This window comes from Olea europaea, chromosome 16 (assembly GCF_002742605.1).
Source record: "Olea europaea var. sylvestris chromosome 16, O_europaea_v1, whole genome shotgun sequence".
Classification (NCBI taxonomy): Eukaryota; Viridiplantae; Streptophyta; class Magnoliopsida; order Lamiales; family Oleaceae; genus Olea; species Olea europaea.
Window position 1 is genome coordinate 8,538,855 of NC_036252.1, and position 17,687 is coordinate 8,556,541.

General features: G+C 34.4%; 1 long non-coding RNA gene and 1 pseudogene across 1 annotated transcript; both read right to left on the bottom strand.

Annotated features, from left to right (window-relative positions):
* Positions 1-5,013: 5,013 nt before the first annotated feature.
* On the bottom strand, positions 5,014-7,865 carry LOC111412592 (annotated as a pseudogene).
* An 8,958-nt stretch (positions 7,866-16,823) lies between these two features.
* LOC111412804 lies at positions 16,824-17,199 on the bottom strand. Its single transcript, XR_002706104.1, has 3 exons — positions 17,111-17,199; positions 16,955-17,045; positions 16,824-16,857 (listed from the first exon to the last, which is right to left on the bottom strand). It is a non-coding gene; the product is annotated as an uncharacterized LOC111412804 (long non-coding RNA).
* Positions 17,200-17,687: the final 488 nt, after the last annotated feature.

Here is a 17,687-nt window from a genome sequence, read left to right on the forward strand (position 1 = left end):
GGCCGTTTTTTTTTTTTTTTTTTTGATATATATGTTGCTTTATTGTCGTACATAAAGATAAATAATTATGTCAATTCGTGAATCTCATAATCCATAATGATCCTTTTGGTCAGGCAATGTTCATGTTGATTCATTGTCACTATTAAATTTATTTTCGTGGAATATAAAATGAAAAAATAACGAACAATTATTTTAGTAACTAGTTTATAAACTTTTGAATATTTATATTTTGTGGTGAAGAATATTTGAAAGAAGGAGACAGCGAGAAGAAACTGCAAGCCATGTCCGTTGGAAGCTGTTGCTTAGTTGTATACTTAAATCTTGATGTAACTTCTAGCCAATGCTTTAATATGACCGGTGCTTCGTGTTCTATTGCAATTGCAATTAGCCGTTGTTTGAGTATTAGTTTTTTTTATCATAGATTTTTTGTAGAAAATAAATTTTTTCTAGAAGATATGTGATTAAAAAGTACGATTTTTTTTTTCTTACAAAATTTTTTTGATTAGGCCAAGAATTGTGATTTACTTATCTTTTGGAATCATGGGGTCTTAATTAATCTATGGCATAAATTCGATATATTGAAATGATGTTTGACTTGATTTGGATCTCATTAATGTGCATAACATCATTATTGGGTGACCGAGCTAAATGTTCGACGAGTGTTGCATAATGGCTCGGCAAATACTTACAAGTTTTTTGTCACAAGCACTAAGATTGTGTTATTACCTAATCGCAAGGACTCAACATCCCCTCTAATTGGGGCTAGCACAAACCTTCTAGCCCGGGTTCCTTTTGAGCATGGTATGGTGGAGGAAGGTGTTTTTTTCTTTTCATTGAGTGTTAATATTAAGTTATGAAGTCTAATTATTATCAATGTGCAGAGTTCGTAAGTGGAACTACCTTTTTTTTGTCATCATATAACAAAGAGCAGCTAAAGAAAATGGGATGTGCGATTGATTTTATTATAAAATTCTTTTTATCATATTGAATTACTACAGTAGTAAATGAGGATGTAGTCTTACAAACGAACCTCTATAAAATTTGTGTATTCTTGTGTCTTTTTTCTTTCTACTCTATTATTACTCTCAATGATATAGAATTATAATTTCTAATTCTCAATTGTTAAGTAGTACAAAGTTGCATTATTCCACAACTGTATAGCCACTATTAGCTGAATATGGGGATTAACCACCTATCTTATATAATCGTGGCATTTTAATTAATCTATGGCATAGGTTCGATAAATTGGGATGATGTTTAGTGTGATTTTGGTTCTCATTGATGTGGGTGATATCATTTTTGGTTGACTTGGGCTAAATGTTCGACAAGCGTTGCATGATGGCTGGGCAAATTATTACAATTTTTTCATCAAAAGCACTAAGGTTGTGTTACTACCTAATTGCAAGGACTCCGACCCCACTGATTGGGGCCAGCGGAAATCTTCTGGCTCGGGTTCTTTTGAGCATGGTATTGTGGAAGAAGGTGTATTTTATTTATTTATTTATTTATTTATTATTATTATTATTTTAATATTGAGTGTTAATGCTAAGTTGTAGGGTCCAACTATTATCGATGTGCAAAGTTCGTATGGCAATCGACATTCTTTCAATCATCGAAAAAAATGAGAGAGGTTAGAAAAAATTAGATGTGTGATAGATTTTATTATAAACTTCTTTTTGTCATATTGAATTATTGCAATGGTGGATGAGAATGCAGTCTTATATTGAGGCAAAAAATCGAATTTTGCAAACTAAATAGTGTGTAAAATTTGAGGCCTGAGTTGCTCTAAAGGGTTAGAACTTGAAAGGGAAATATTCCTAACTAAGACGTTAAGTATCACCCATTTTAATATTAAGAACAAATGTTTTAAATTTCAAAAATCAGTTTATTCATGATTTAATTAATTAATTACATATTTTATTAATTAAATAGATTTAGGTCATAAATTTATACAATTTGATTACAAATTAATGATTTAGTCACATTATTTTTCGATCACAAATCAGAATTTTTATACGTCACGAATTATATTTTGGTCACAATTCAAAAATTTCATAGATCACAATTTGTTCATCAACTACAAATAAAAAATTTATAAATCGCAATTTATTTATCGATCACAAAACGCAAATATTATAAGTCACCACTTATTATACAATCACAAATTATCAAACTATCGATCACAAATTAATAATTTTTAAGTCACATATTATTTTTGTCACAATTTATCAATTTTATTGGTCACATATTTTTTATTGGTCACAGAATAACCAATTTAATAGTCACAGTCAATATCCAGCTCCGCCAACAAGATCCAACAAGGCCACCCAAACACCATATCGCAAGCTCGCCAACAGCTACCCAAAATATCAACAAAGCAGTTGCTCAAGCACCAACAAAATCATTGTCTGCACAATCACCACACCACCACCACCACCCACTGGTGGATCCAGCACCTGGCGAGCACCCGCGGCAGCGCGTGCTGGATCTGCCAGCAGTCATTTTTTTTGTTTGAGAATAGATGAATTTTTAGGTTATATTTCTGATTATCATTTTCCATTCAATCATTCCCTCTGGCCAAGTTGGTGAGTGTCGGTTTTTAGTTCTTGCGGGTCTCAGGTTCGATTCTTCATCAATCAATTTTTTATTCAATTTTTTTAGCTTTACAATTTTTACCAAAAATTAATGAAATGAGGAGGAGGGGATTCGAATCTGGACCTATTGTTAAAATTATTAATGGTTTGACCATTATGCCAGTTGTTGAATTGTGATAACATATTTAACAAATTTATATATGTTTGATCTTAGCTTGTTTTAATGCAACAATACAAATTTGAACTCGTGCTCTTCTTTTGAATTATATAAAACTTGGCAACAATGTCATTTGATGAATATAGTTTATTGTTTTAAAAAAAATTATATATGTTGAATTTTAACAAAATAATTGTTATGTTTAAATTTTAGTTTTGCTTGATTTCCATTTATTTTAAAATATATTTTTCTTTCTTTTATTTTCAATCATATATTTTTCAATAAAAAAATATTACACGAAATTTAAAACTTTTTCTTATTTTTAATCACATATTTTCCATCAAATCACTATTTTCCAAAATGCATTTTTTGTCAAAAAAAAAATTACATCAAACGAACTTGTAATATTTTATTGGGCCGACAGTTGGCCCTCAACGATCGCCCGTGCTAACTCAAAATCCTGGATCCGTTACTGCCACCACCACCACACACATATAGCCCAACAACATAACACAGATGCACTACCACCAACATGGACATAACCCAACAAACCAAAACGGAATGATCACCACCACGACCGAAGCTAACACCACCAACTAAGGCTGTGCCGATTTCATCTCCTTCGTCGCCCAAATTCGACACCAATCCCACAAACTCCATCGATCTACTCACCCCTGCCACCAAAACCAAATCCAACGCTGTTGCAGCAAAACCACTGATCTACAAATCCAAATCCAACGATGATCTATGAAACCACTAATGCAGTGAAGAGAGAGTTGTGCGACGACGTACGATGAAGAGAGACGGAGTAGCGAAGAATGATACGAAGAAAGAGACGGGGTATGGCAAAGAAAGAGACGAGAGACGGCAATGGCACATGGTGTGGTCCATGCTGTGTAGCGAAGCTTGGAGGTGGTCGTCGACTGTGGCGACGAAAACAACGGTCCATGCGTGAGGGAGAGGGAAGAGAGAGAAAGAGAGAATGTAGGGGGCAGAACAATGAGAGGTAGAATATTAGATTTTTAGGGTTTGGAATGAATTTTGTATATATAATATTTAATATTTAAATATGAAATATTTAATCTTTGAATAATGAAACCTTCACCCTGATTTTAAAATATTGATCTTTAAAAATAGGAGAGATGTAATTTTCACAACTTAAAATGATGCAACCTACGAATAAAATTAGGGATCAATTTTGGTTAGTTTATTTATTGAATTTTCTTATTGTAATTTTCACTTTTTGTAACTTTTTTCACTATAGTAGTTTTTAGATTTTCTTCTTGCTTTAAGATTTTTATAACATTAGGTTTTACATTTTCAAATAGCTGTAGAACTTGGTCGCATCAAATAACTAAAATTATTATACTATGCTGAAAATAGCCTGAAGTCTCACTTATTTATCCATATTTTTGGTATTCTATCTCATTCGACAAGTTTTTAATACCTATAAAGCAAAACTAAGTAGAAGATTGTGAGTAAAAACTGTTTAAAAGCTCTTTTAGGGTCTGTTTGAGCCACATTATTCTAAAAAAATGCATTCTTAGAAAGTGATTTGGTATTATTTCAACCACACATTTTTCAATAAAATAATATTACATGTAAATAAAAAAAATTTCCTTATTTTTTAACCACACACTTCTCATCAATACACTATTCAAGAATGCATTATTACCAAAATAAAGTGGTTCAAATACCCTCTTAATCTGATAAAACACTTTCAAAAAAATGATAAAAAAATGTTCAAAAGTAGTTTCTTAATTTTAAACCAACGAAAAGGCCCTTAATTTGGGTTAATAAAATTGTTTTAATTCCTCACTTCCTAGTTTCTATCTGCATAGTTAATGCAAACTTTTCCAATTCAATGGGCTTCATTTTGTTTAACGGGCTTAGTTTTTGGGAATATAATAAAGATACAACTCGTCTACATTCACCACTTATAATATGAAAAATAATATTTAAATGTAATTGGATTATAGAAGAAATAAATATCCTTCTTATTTCTTTGGTAATACTTCACACAATCAAATTAATGACATAGTTGTAAAGAAACACTAGTCGTTATCACGTGCGTTGTACGAATTTTATATTTATTATATTTTTATTAGCGTAAAAATTGTATATTTTTCAAAACTTGTTGATCCGAAGTATTTGGCCAAGTCTAATCCTTTGGTCAATTGCAGTATTGTAGTTTCTGTGCTTCACATGCATTATATTGAGGAGTTGGGAAACTCTTGAAGTGAAAGAATTATTATCATCATTTCAAAAAAATTCAACAGCAAACAAGAAATCTACATTTAACCAAGACATTATTTAAATGTATAAGGTGAAATGGATAGCTTATTACTCCAAGGCAATATTCAAAAGCTTAGGAAATTTAGGTGAAGCTCATCCTAGTATGTGATTGTACCAAAAAAAAAAAAAAAAAAAAAAAAAAAAAAAAAAAAAAAAAGAAAAAAAAAAGAGAAAAGAAAAGCAATGCTTGAGTGAAACAACATTGGGGGATCAAAAAGCCGTATCGTCAGCAGTTCACAATATCTGTCTCTCTTATCCTACAACAACTTTTTGATAGCTATTGTTTCTCCACCTTCAAGACATTTGGCCTGCAAAGTTATGTATACACACCATTTTAACTAAAGTTGTTTTTTGATAGTTTATACTTAAAAAGAAATTAGTGTCTAACTCAAACATGTTAATCATAGGAAAGCATCATATGTCCTTTTATGTCTTCTTTTTTCCCAACTTAACCATCATTGAATGACCAGGTGTAATGTTTCAAAATATATGTAGGACATAACAATCACCTGAAACACAATCCCAAAGGAATCCTGTCCAACAACACACTCTTGTCATGTAACTTATTGTCTATCATAAAAAGAAGGCAAAACATAAATAAGTGATATGAAATCCTTCTACCCTGACATAGCACCAAAAGAAGATAAAAATGTAGCACAAGTTTTTGCATTACTATTGTTAGACGTGTGCATAATCACAAGATCTTCACTTAGCAGGTAATTTTTTTATTAAAATATAAAAGAGCTAAACTTATTGTAGTGGGCACTGGCTAAGTAACAAACATGTTAATGTTTCTTGTCCCCCAATTGTTTCCCCCACCCACACATATAAGCAATTAAAAGAAATGATTTTAGGGAGAGGGGAAATAAAAAATCTGATCTACAATCAATAGCAATTTGGGTGGGGATAAATAAAGACTGCATCATCAGATGAGGATATTCTAAGATGAAGTAATTTAGGGTTCAAGGGAGGGTTAGGCTTGTAGCAGAGGAGTCTAAAAAAAGAATAATCTAGAATCCAAAATCAAGTGATGTGGTTAATGCTTTATTTTGTGGAGTTGGGCATCTCAACAAATTGATTTGACCAAATAAAATTCATGAAGAAAGCAAGGACTTATCGGTATCATCCATGAAGAAGCAATGGAAACGATCTTATAGTGTGGAACACAAATGTACAGGATGCATAGTTGAATATGTGTGTTTGGAAAATTTCACTAATCAAATAGCGACAATCTCCTTTTTAGAAATGCCTTGTCTCAAGTCTAAACCCTACTTCTCTATATAAATAAAAATAAACAAAAAGTAAAAGGAAAAGTAGAGATCCATAAACATCTATGATAGGCAATACTTTTACACAGATAAACTATTGAAGGCAAGATTTTCTAGATATAAAGATTTTGAAACATTACCTAAAGACATTTCAATTATCTAACGTCTAAAGCTCCTCTTTCTGATTCTGAATTTGATCTTTAGTCAGCATTTCATAAAAACACTAATACTACATAGTCGAATTTCACCAAACTGCATTAATTTGACGTCTTACTTCTTAAAAATATGAATCCCCATTTGAAATGTGAGAGGATTTTTTTTCTATAAAAGTTAATATCTAGAAATTTTACCTGCTTAGGTTGACCATTTTTACCCCCAATAATAGTCATGATGATGCGCCCAGTGTCAGTTTCATCCACTATTGTTGCTTCCATTTTCTACAACATATTGAATGCCAATAATAAAATGGAAGATAAAAGTTAAAAACAATAGAAAATAAATTCTTCTCAAGCTCAAAAATCAACATTTTCCACCACATCTTCCTTGATCTTCATTTTGTTGATTTCTTCAGGAAGTTTATCCACAAGTATCACGTCATATTTCGTCTTTCAGTGCCTGAAATAACCACTGCATTCGAAGCCATATTCCAGAAAAAATCAAAATATACTTCAAATTGATCTGAAACCTAAAGGGAGGGGGGAGGGGTGGCAAAATACAGCATCAACTTCCAGAGCCTTGACAACAAAAATAAATTATAGTTCATTTTATAGAATGGGAAAAAAGCATAGAAAAAAAGCAGCCCCAAACCCGTTCTTAAATCCTATAAAAGCAAATTCTTCTCACCCAAAAACTCCTATTTCAATTAACAAAGGAATTGGAAATCATTCTTGAAATGAAGGTGTTCAAGTGAATAGAAAATGTGAGCTCGTCCAAATGGTTGTAGCAAAGAAAAATGGCACAAAGAAAGTTGTAGCACAGGAGGAGGAAGCATTGCGTGAAAGAGTAGGAATAAATTGTCAGGAATGTAAATAAAACGGTGTTGTTTTATTCCCTGAAGAAAAGGCAAAAAAATGGAAAGGGAACTTTGAAAAAAAGGAAAAAGGAAAGGAAAAGAAAAATAAAATGAAAATAAAAATAAAAATGAAAGGGACTTCATTTTGTACAGTAGAATAGGATTGAATTACTATCGCATTTACAATAACTTCTCATTGGCCTTTTTATATAAGGTTAGATAAACAAACGAGGCCTGCATTGCAATGAAACGACACACATAGTTGACATCTGATATTTAAAATGGACTTTAAAAAGAGGGAAAAATAAATAAATAAAAAGACAACATTGAAGGTCAACTCAAAAAATGAAAAAAAAAAAAAAAACAGAGTTAAAAACAGGAATTCAAAATTGGTGACGTGGCATTTGTTGGAAGGAAGCAAACAATGAAGACCCCCAAAAAAAAGAAAAAAAAAAAAAGAAAAAAACTGGAACACTCTCTCTCCAACATTCGGCACCTCCAACCCCCACATTTGAAACCCCCAAAACCCAAACCTTCATATCCGATCAGTGAACCAACCAACCGTGGTCGTTAAAAAAAGTAGCAGAAATCTATAAATCAAGAACTTCTCTCTCTCACAATTGAAAATCAAAAAATCGAAAGGCCAAAGTATGAAACCCTCCATCTCCGGTCGTCGCACCGCACATTCGCCAAAAGGTGTTGCCGTCAAACACTGGTCCTCGCAAGCATTGCCCAAAAATGCCCATTTGTTGTTGACAACTAGACACAAGCCTGATAAATATTCCAATTTCATTGTTAGGTGTGAATTTGCAGATAATGGGGGTATAGATTCAATTAGCGATAGAGCAAAAATGTCTGCTATGCTTTTGTTTTTTTGTGTAGATTGATTCAAAGTGTTATGCTAGTGTAATGGGGACGATTTTGGATGACGAGGTGATTGAAAAGCAAAGAAAGGCTGCAATGCAAGCTCAATAGGCTCAAGAACAATACTCCACCAGAGTCGAATCAATTCCGGTTGCCATTTCAGATACATCTAATGGCTATGGTACTCATCGGATAGAGAAAAATGCAGCCATTACAACACCACCACCATTGGTGTTTCGAGTTTTCTACAGGGACCTTACGATGGTTGGCAATTTGCTTTCCCTGGCAGGATTTAATTGTTCGATGCCAGTGACGTATGAAGCATTGAGCTGCTGATAATGGTGATTATTGCAACAATTAGCAAGAATTGAAATCAAGCTTTGAGGGAAAACAAAAGTTCACTACGTTTCTTGTTCAGACTGCACTTCAATAGCGAATTTCTACCATGTTCTGTAGCCTTGTCGAGTAGCACTTCAATCACACTTTATGTAGTTGTTGTTAATGATGTATTTTTTAACTGTTTGTTTGAGTGGCGTTATTTACTAATTCATTATTGATGGAAAAGATTATTTATATGCTGTGTTATCCATTGATGGAAAACTCTTCTTCCATGGACTAAATACTGAATTGGAAGAAGAGGATTAAATTGCACTAAGTTTGACTATAAAATAATCAGATTGCATATACTTAATTCAATAGCTCCACAATGAATCAAAATCTGAAAATCTGGACTAAATGAAAGACCATCAAGGTCTTCAGATGGCTTCTTGCTTTCAATATCTCCCTCAGTAGCAATATCATGAGTACTCAATCCAGTATCTCTGGAATGACTGATCAAAGAACTGTTCGTCGAAAAATGCTTCGGTTTGCACTCCTTCTCGAGTTCCAATATCCTTTGATCTGATGGCATCAAAAGATTTAATTTGGGTTGTTCAGAACCTTAGAAGGGGAAGATTAAGTGATTGCTTGGAAGAAATTCACAGAACTCACAGAATTCTTGCTAAATGAATAGGGTCTTCTAAATTGTAATATTCACAAGAGATTATAATAATACAATTTATATTTTTCTTAACATCAATTCTCAGCAAACTGCACAAATCCCCTCATTTGAGCAACTAGAACTTTTACTAAGTGAAAGATTCTCCAAGTTTGGGCTCTTCGATATTCCCATTAGCCCAATATCACTCACCTGCAACCTCTCTTAATGAATCTCTGTTAAACAAAATTTTCTCCGAGCAATATTCTCCAACAAACTATCCCGATCCCCTAAAACACTTGAGAAACTCCAAAGTCTTCAAGTTTTTTGAGCCAATCATCAAGAGCCCAAAACACTGTCCGTTATAAAGCTCCTTAAGGGTAATTCACTTAAGTGAGGATATTGCAGGCCTAGGGCCAATCGGCTCAGCTCCAAAGCCATCATTGATGGCCTGTAAATGCTTAATGGAAAGTTCTTCGAAGGATGAACAATTCTGAACGGATCTTGGCCCCTTCTTTTTGCGGCGGCAAACGATGGTTGGTCGGAGACGAAGACATCGTCGGCGAAGTACGATGTGGCGACACTAGAGACGTAGAGTTCAATTTTAGGGATTTTTCACCTTTCCGGAGAGAGAAGTCGTGGGAGAGTTGTGACCGGTGTGTTATGTTTGTCTTCAAAATGGATTTTTATTTTTTTTTTATTTTGCAAATGCCACGTCAGTCTGTTTGTAAGCCTGTTTTTAACCCTGTGCGAGTAGCGCTGTCGATAATATTATGACAATTTTTCAATATTATTAACAAACATCTATAAAAATAAAATAAAAATAAAATCAAGTACCTTCAATTCCACATATTGTCCAATTAATAATTTCTTGCCCTAGCGAAAAATATAATTGAATAATTTATAGTAAATTATTTAAAAAAAAATACAAACAGATAAGAGATCTCGTCTGCATTTAAAAAGCTTAACTAAGATAATCCACCATAAATGAATCTGTTAAGTCAATAGTATTGGATATTAGTGACATACTGAGAATTTTTACTGCCCAGCTATGATGCTTCCTGGAAATTCTCCACATTATTTAATTAATTGTAAATTTTATGCTAGTTATTTTAATAGTCGTAAATTCTTTTCTTGAAAAAGTAAATCATAAATTAGTAACAAAAATACATTTTTTAAATTCCTTTAAAAAAATAATAATAATAATTATGCACGTTACCTTTACTTTCGCATCTCAACCATTTATAGAAACTATACAAGTGTCAAATTTTTGTAAGAAAACTTTATCTAATTCAAACACAATTTGACATATTAAATACAATTTAGCCCTTGTTTGTCAACCATTCTCCCACATTATTTTTTCTACAATACTCATTTTTAATCACACATTCTCCATTAAAATAATATTACACATATATCAAAAAAATTTCTTTCTTTTTTAACCACACATTTCAACACCAATCATTATTTCATACTCCAAATTTTGAAATTAAAGGGCCACAAACAGGGCCTTAAATTCTCCAACAAGTTTAATATTTAGAAAAATGGTAATTGGCACAAAACGTTCCTACATTTCGAGATTATTGTGGAAAATGTCCATATCTTTCATTCTTTGACATTTTTGCCCCTATTTCCACATTTTTTTGCGCTAAACGTCATTTTCACAATTTTGACGTAAAATGACCATTATACCCTCAAATTTAAACAAAATAAAAAAAAGAAAAGGAAAAAAAATTGCAACTCTATTCCCAAACTTTTGAAAAGTACAAATAAATCCAAATTTGAAATAAAAAAAAATCACTTTCCCCTCTACTACCGGCCTCCACCTCAACCACCACCACACAACCGACGCCTAAAACACCGGAGCTCGCACCATAAACAATTGTCATTATCCCCCAAACATTTTTTTCATAAACAAATCGATCAAACAACAAAATTATATGGGCAAAATCAACCAAAATTTATCACAACAATTATTCACAAAAATTCCCTTTCCTCTGCATATGTCTCAAAGGCCAAACACTCCACACTTGTCCAGTGTCCTCTGTGGCTTTTTGCCTCCCTTTCCATTTCGTAGTACCAGTGAACTAAACTTTAATCCCAATTGATCTTCTTAACTCTTGTTGTAAGTTCATTTTTTCATTCTTTATCGAAGAATCAAACAAATTCTTCAATTTTTTTTCTGAAATTCTTGACAAATCAACATGGGTTTTAAGGGATTTTTTGAAGGAGGAATTGCTTTCATTGTGGCAGGATGTAGTAGTCATCTTCTTGATCTGATTAAGGTCCGAATTTAACTCCGAGGTGAAGCTCCGGCGCCGTCGCGGATAGCTTTTCTTGAAGCCCAAAAGGAATCACTCTGAGGGGTGCTTCTACTTCTTTTCTCTAGGCTCGTTGGCCTAGTCTTTCATCTTAGCTTCCCGTCACTCCCTCTTAACCCCCTTTGCTTTGTTAGGTAGTGCCACACTTCCAACCTACATACAAGAGAAGCTTTTAGTGCTTATCAAAGGCTAGCATGAAATATCAGCCTATGGAATTCACTGAAAGGAAGAAATATCGCTGTGCTATAACGTAGCAATTAGTTGGTTGATCTTAAGGTGAATAACTCAGGCTTCTATTGAATAACAACAAGAACAAACATGGTGTAAAGTTTGTGACTAGAGTTGCAATTTTTTTTTCCTTTTCTTTTTTTATTTTGTTTGAATAGACGGGTATATTGGTCATTTCATGTCAAAAAATTGTGAAAAGGACGTTCAGCGCAAATAAATGTGAAAATTTGGGCAAAAATGTCAAAAAATGAAAAGTATGGATGTTTTCCACAATAACCTCAAAAGATAGGAACATTTTGTGCCAATTACCCTTTAGAAAAACTGTTTAACAATAAAATGCCAGAGACTCTTCAATAAAATAAAGTTGATATTCTTTTGAACTTGGGTATTGCTATTCGTCAATAATGCTTACCGATCATCATCATGTGAAATGTCGGCCATGATAACAAAAAGCATTATTAGTTTTTAACTCTATTTTTCATGGGGTACTTTTAAGTTTGGCTTTGTCAAATCAACCATTTTCCATTTTAACCAAAAAAATCTAACGTTCACCACAATGGCCATTTCTTGTGTAAAAGACAAAAACGCCCTTAAATGAGTTATATAATTACAAAAATAGAAATATGGTAAAAAGACAAAAATATCCTTAAGTTACAAATAAAAATCCAAACACTTCTCAATTGAAATTTGAAAACGAAATCAGTCTTTTCATCAGTTTACTCTAACACGATAAAAACTCTTTCATTTTTCATCCACTTCAACCTCAAAATTTCATAAACTTATCAGTTATCAACCTCAACAGAAAAATTTAGTTAAATTTCAGCACTTCAATTCGGCAAGTATCTTTTCCTAGTATTTAATTTTATTTTTATTGAAGTCGTATATTTTTTTTAAATGGTAGAAAAAATAATATTAGAGCCAAAATTCAGGCCGGCACCGATCTGACGCCGGAACTCGTTCGATAACGGACGAACGGACCGTCCGTTTGCAGACTCCCCTGCCCCTCGATTCTAATAATTTTATTTCTGATAATTTGTTCTGATATTTTTAATTCGTAATGCAGATATGGCAAAAGCATGTGTCCCAATCTGTTATTTCGACGAATTTCAAAGGAAAGAAAATGGTCAATGGGAATGGAAATGGACGAGTGAAGGAGAAGGGGTTGCTGCTATTTCGATAACAAAAAATACTTCGTTTACAGAAATGTACAGTGAAATACAAAACATGCTTAATGTCAATTCCTCTCAGTACGATATGAAATTGGGATTTTTATTTCAAAAGTATTCAACAATTTCGATTCCACCTTTGAAAGTTACTTCTGAAGTGCAAATAAAGCATCTAATTCAATTGAACCAAGGTCGAAAGACGACTCCTATTTGCGTAAGTTTGTTGAAGAAAAATGTCATCGAGGGTGAACACGAAGTTTTTGATGGAGAGGATCGTAATGAGAATGATTTTTGAGATACTGTTGAGATTGCTCGGGAGGATGATGTGGTTATTCCTGGGGCAGTTGCTACTCACCATGATGTCACCGTTACACGAAGGATTTACGAGGAAGTTCAAGACAACGAGGATGAAATGCCATTTACAAATCAGGATTTGATTGCTTTATCCAGACAGAGACATGAGTCTGGTGGGAGCTCACATGCTGGGCCGAGTACACGGTCTTCTAATTGTTCGCGTGTAGTTCCTGATGATGAAGATTTACATGTCGATCAATTGTTTGACACGAAAAGAGATTTGCAAGAAGCCATGCACCGAATTGCAATGAAACATAATTTTGAGTTTAAGGTAAAAAAATCAAACAAGTCTACATACACAATTATTTGTGTGGACAACAATTGCAGTTGGCGTTTGAGTGCGACAAAGATGGACACAAATGAGTTCTTTGTTGTTCGTAAGTATGCGCGGGAACATACTTGTGAAGTAGGTATTCGTCAAAATGATCACAGGCAAGCTCGATCATGGTTTATTGGTCGACAGATAATACACAAGTTTCAGGATCCATGGACGGTTTACAGACCTACAGATATCATCAACGACATCCGTCGAGAGTATGGGGTGGTTATGAGTTACCAGAAGGCCTGGAAGGCTAAAGAATGTGCATTGGAAGATTTAATGGGTTCGACAGAGGAGAGTTATGCCAAATTGGCCAGGTATTGCCACAACATGGTGAGAAGTAATTCTGAATCGACGTTTTTTATTGAAACCGATGGGCAGAATCGCGTCAAGTATTTTTTTATGGCTCTTGGACAATGCATTAGAGGTTTTCAAAATGCGATGCGACCTCTAATTCTAGTTGATGGTACAACCCTTAAAGCTAGATATGAAGGAAAGTTGATTATTGCTACTTGTCAAGATGTCAATATCCAAATTTACCTTCTTGCATTTGGCATTGTCGATGGAGAGAATGATCTAGCAATGCGTTGGTTCTTCAAGAAGTTGAGAGAAGTAATTGGGAACATCGAGAACCTTGCATTTGTGACTGACCGGGGGCAGTCAATAATAAATGGTATAGCCGAAGTTTTTCCAGAAGCACATCATGGTTATTGCATGTACCACATTCAGGGCAATCTGAAGACTAGGTACCGGGGCAGTGGCATCGTTGCATTGTTTAGGAGAGCTGCAGAAGCTTACAGTTTTAAAGAGTTTACAAAGTTCATAGGCGAAATAGAACATAAATCAGAAAGTGCATGGGGATATCTATCAGATATGGGGGTCGAACATTGGGCACGGTCACATTTTCCAGGACGTCAATATAACATGATGACGTCGAATAATGCAGAGTCGCTCAATGCATTATTCAAGAAGGATCGAGAGTTACCGATTCTCGCAATGATTGAACATATTCGTAGCAAGTTGCAACAGTGATTTTATGACCGACGTGAAGAATCCCAAAATTGCACGAGTGTGCTAGCTCCGGCACAGGAAGATCGACTATTCAAAACTCTGGAAGTGGCAAAAGCTCTATTTGTGGAACCACTAGATCAATTTCGCTTCTCCGTGAGATGCGGGCGTAATGTTGGATACATTGTAGACTTGAATGACAATACCTGCACGTGTAGAAAATTTCAGTTGGAAAGTTTTCCATGTGCACATGTTGTCGCAGTGGCTATGTATAGAGGATTTCCACCACACAGCTTGTGCAGTCATTATTATATGACTGATTTTTAGAGAGCAGCGTATGCCGAAACTATATTTCCTCTACCAAATGAAGCCTAGTGGGAAGTTCCTGATTATATTGTAGCACTTAATAATTTGTTGTCACCTAAAGCTCCACCGCGTACTCCTGGTCGTAGACGGACGTCTAGAATACCATCTACAGGAGAGTTTCCACAACCGCGTAAGTGCGGGAGGTGCGGCGCTACAGGACATACACGTCGATTTTGTACAAGTCAGATCCCACTAAACAATGACTCGACGGATGTGTAGTATCTATATAAATCATATGTATTATCTATTTGTCATGTGTTTGTGATTTTCTGAATTTAAATCGGATGTAATCTTTATCACATTGTTTAATTACTCTTTTTAATCTTTATCACATTTGTCATATGTATTTCTATGTGTCATGTATTTGTTTGTTTTCTTTTAAAACAAGTGAGACAACGATATATATTAACTAACAATATGGAGAGATTACTATTTTTTTAATTAATTATCTTAATTGGTTAAGTAAAAAAAATATTTCGTTAATCATGTGTTTTATTTATTTCATATTTAATTACTCTATTTCGATTATTTATTTGAATAAAAATAATAATATTTATTCGATTTTTCGTTTTACTATTTCTTTAATTAATTATCTCAATTGGTTAAGTAAAAAAAATATTATTCAATTTAATTTATTCGTTAAATATTTCGTCAATTATGTATATTATTTATTTCATATTTAATTACTCTATTTCGATTATTTATTTGAATAAAAATAATAATATTTATTCGATTTTTCGTTTTACTATTTTTTTAATTAATTCTCTTAATTGGTCCCCAAAATTTGCAATTAGGTCCCCAAAATTTTTAAAACCATTTTCAACCAAACATTACATGAATCAGACATCTTTGTTTCAATTGAATCCAGCTGAGTCCATTTAATTCTCGATTATCGTTTTATGTTTCGAATCAACTATTAAAAAGTTGCAATTAGGTCCCCAAAATTTTTAAAGCTTTTTTCGAACCAAATATTACATGAATCGGTCATTTTTTTTCCAATTGCATCCGATTGAGTCCATTTAATTCCCGATTATCATTATATGATCCAAATCAACTATTAAAAAATTACAATAAATATACAAATAAATTAAAATTTTGAGTCACAATTAAATAAAAAAAAAATTTACATTTTCAAAAAAATATCATACAATATACTCTATTTCGATTATTTCTTTCTTTCAGTACAACACGAATCCTACTGATGTAAACAACATTTACATTTTAATAAAATAATATACAATGCACTAAGGATCACAGTTATATTCATACAAGTCGCAAGCTAATTTATGCCTCCACATATCAATCCAAGACTGATTTATTGTATCAACATTGCGATCAATGCTCAAGAACTTTATGTACTTGATTGCAAATAAGCCACAGTCACCCCTGCAACCGAAGTATAATATATTAGTTCCATAACATATAATTGAAAATTAAATCTGAAAATTAAAAAGTTGTAAATTCTTACGATCTTTCTTGTCTCGCCGTCGTCATGTTCCGCACAATGGCTAATCTATCATTTACTCGAATCATCGCATGACTAGCCATCATGGGCACGATCACAACCAATGGCTCCAGTATTTGCTCCAGTTGACTTTGTGTCAGACAGCTATGATCAGAGTCGTACACATATATGGTGGAATCAGCAAATACGATCTCCACCGAAAAACAGTGTGAGTTCGCGATCACTGGAATGTACATATGTGTACAATCCGTCCACGACTTTCCGCACCTCAACTGTAGTCCAATCACCCACTCTAGCATGTACTTAGACAGAACATAATCATTCCCCTTGCTTAGGAGCTCGTGATGCTCAATATCTACGACACGAACGAACTCAGAGTTCAGGATAACTCCACTAGGACTATCATAAGATCTCTGGTATCTCCGCGCCTGATCGCGTAACAATTTCATAACCAAGTCGATATGCTGAAACAAAAAAACACCAACAAAAAAGATAGAGTCATTTAAGTAAATGAACCAACAACTTCTATAAATATAATAAACGGAAACTCAAAAAACTTACATCATCAGCGAGCCAAGCTGAGGTCGTCAGTACATCTTCAAACCACTTTTTAGCATTGGGCACGGTCATACAGCCGATGGTATAACTATCTCTGAAAAATGAAAATACAGTTACGAAAAATACAAAAAAATAGTAGCAAAATCATAAAATACTTACTCGGACTTAAGGGATTTGAACCAATCATCGAAAGCCTTCTGTCTGACTGGGTCGACGTCGCGAAAAAGATTGGGGAACGCCCCATCCACAAACCCCCTTCTCTTCGCCTCGATCGTGTATGGAGAAACTATGTACTGTGACGACAATCTTGATCTCTTACCGACCATTAGCTCTGGTGCGTCAGTAGCACGCTTCTTACCCTTCGGGACCTCCGTCGCCCCCTCCAACACGAATACTACCTCGTCATCCGTCATCTCTGGCGTCCTTCGCAACCTGATCATCCCCCTCTACTACCACCTCTGATGTCCCCTCCGCTACCTCCTCGGCCACCCCTGTCCCTCCCTCCACCCCCTCTATCTCGGCCTCCTCTGAGACCTCCACCCCGGGCATCCCGGCCTCCTCCGGCTCCTCCTGCCCGACCTCCACCCACTTCCTCCCGGCCTCCAGCACCGAACCAAAAAACTCATCGATTCCTGCAACCGTTGCCCACCAATCTCGAGGGACACCAGTCTCCCCGACATTCCCTCGGACGCCTGCTACATCGCCTCGAAGTGCTGCAACCTCAGTATGAAGGTCT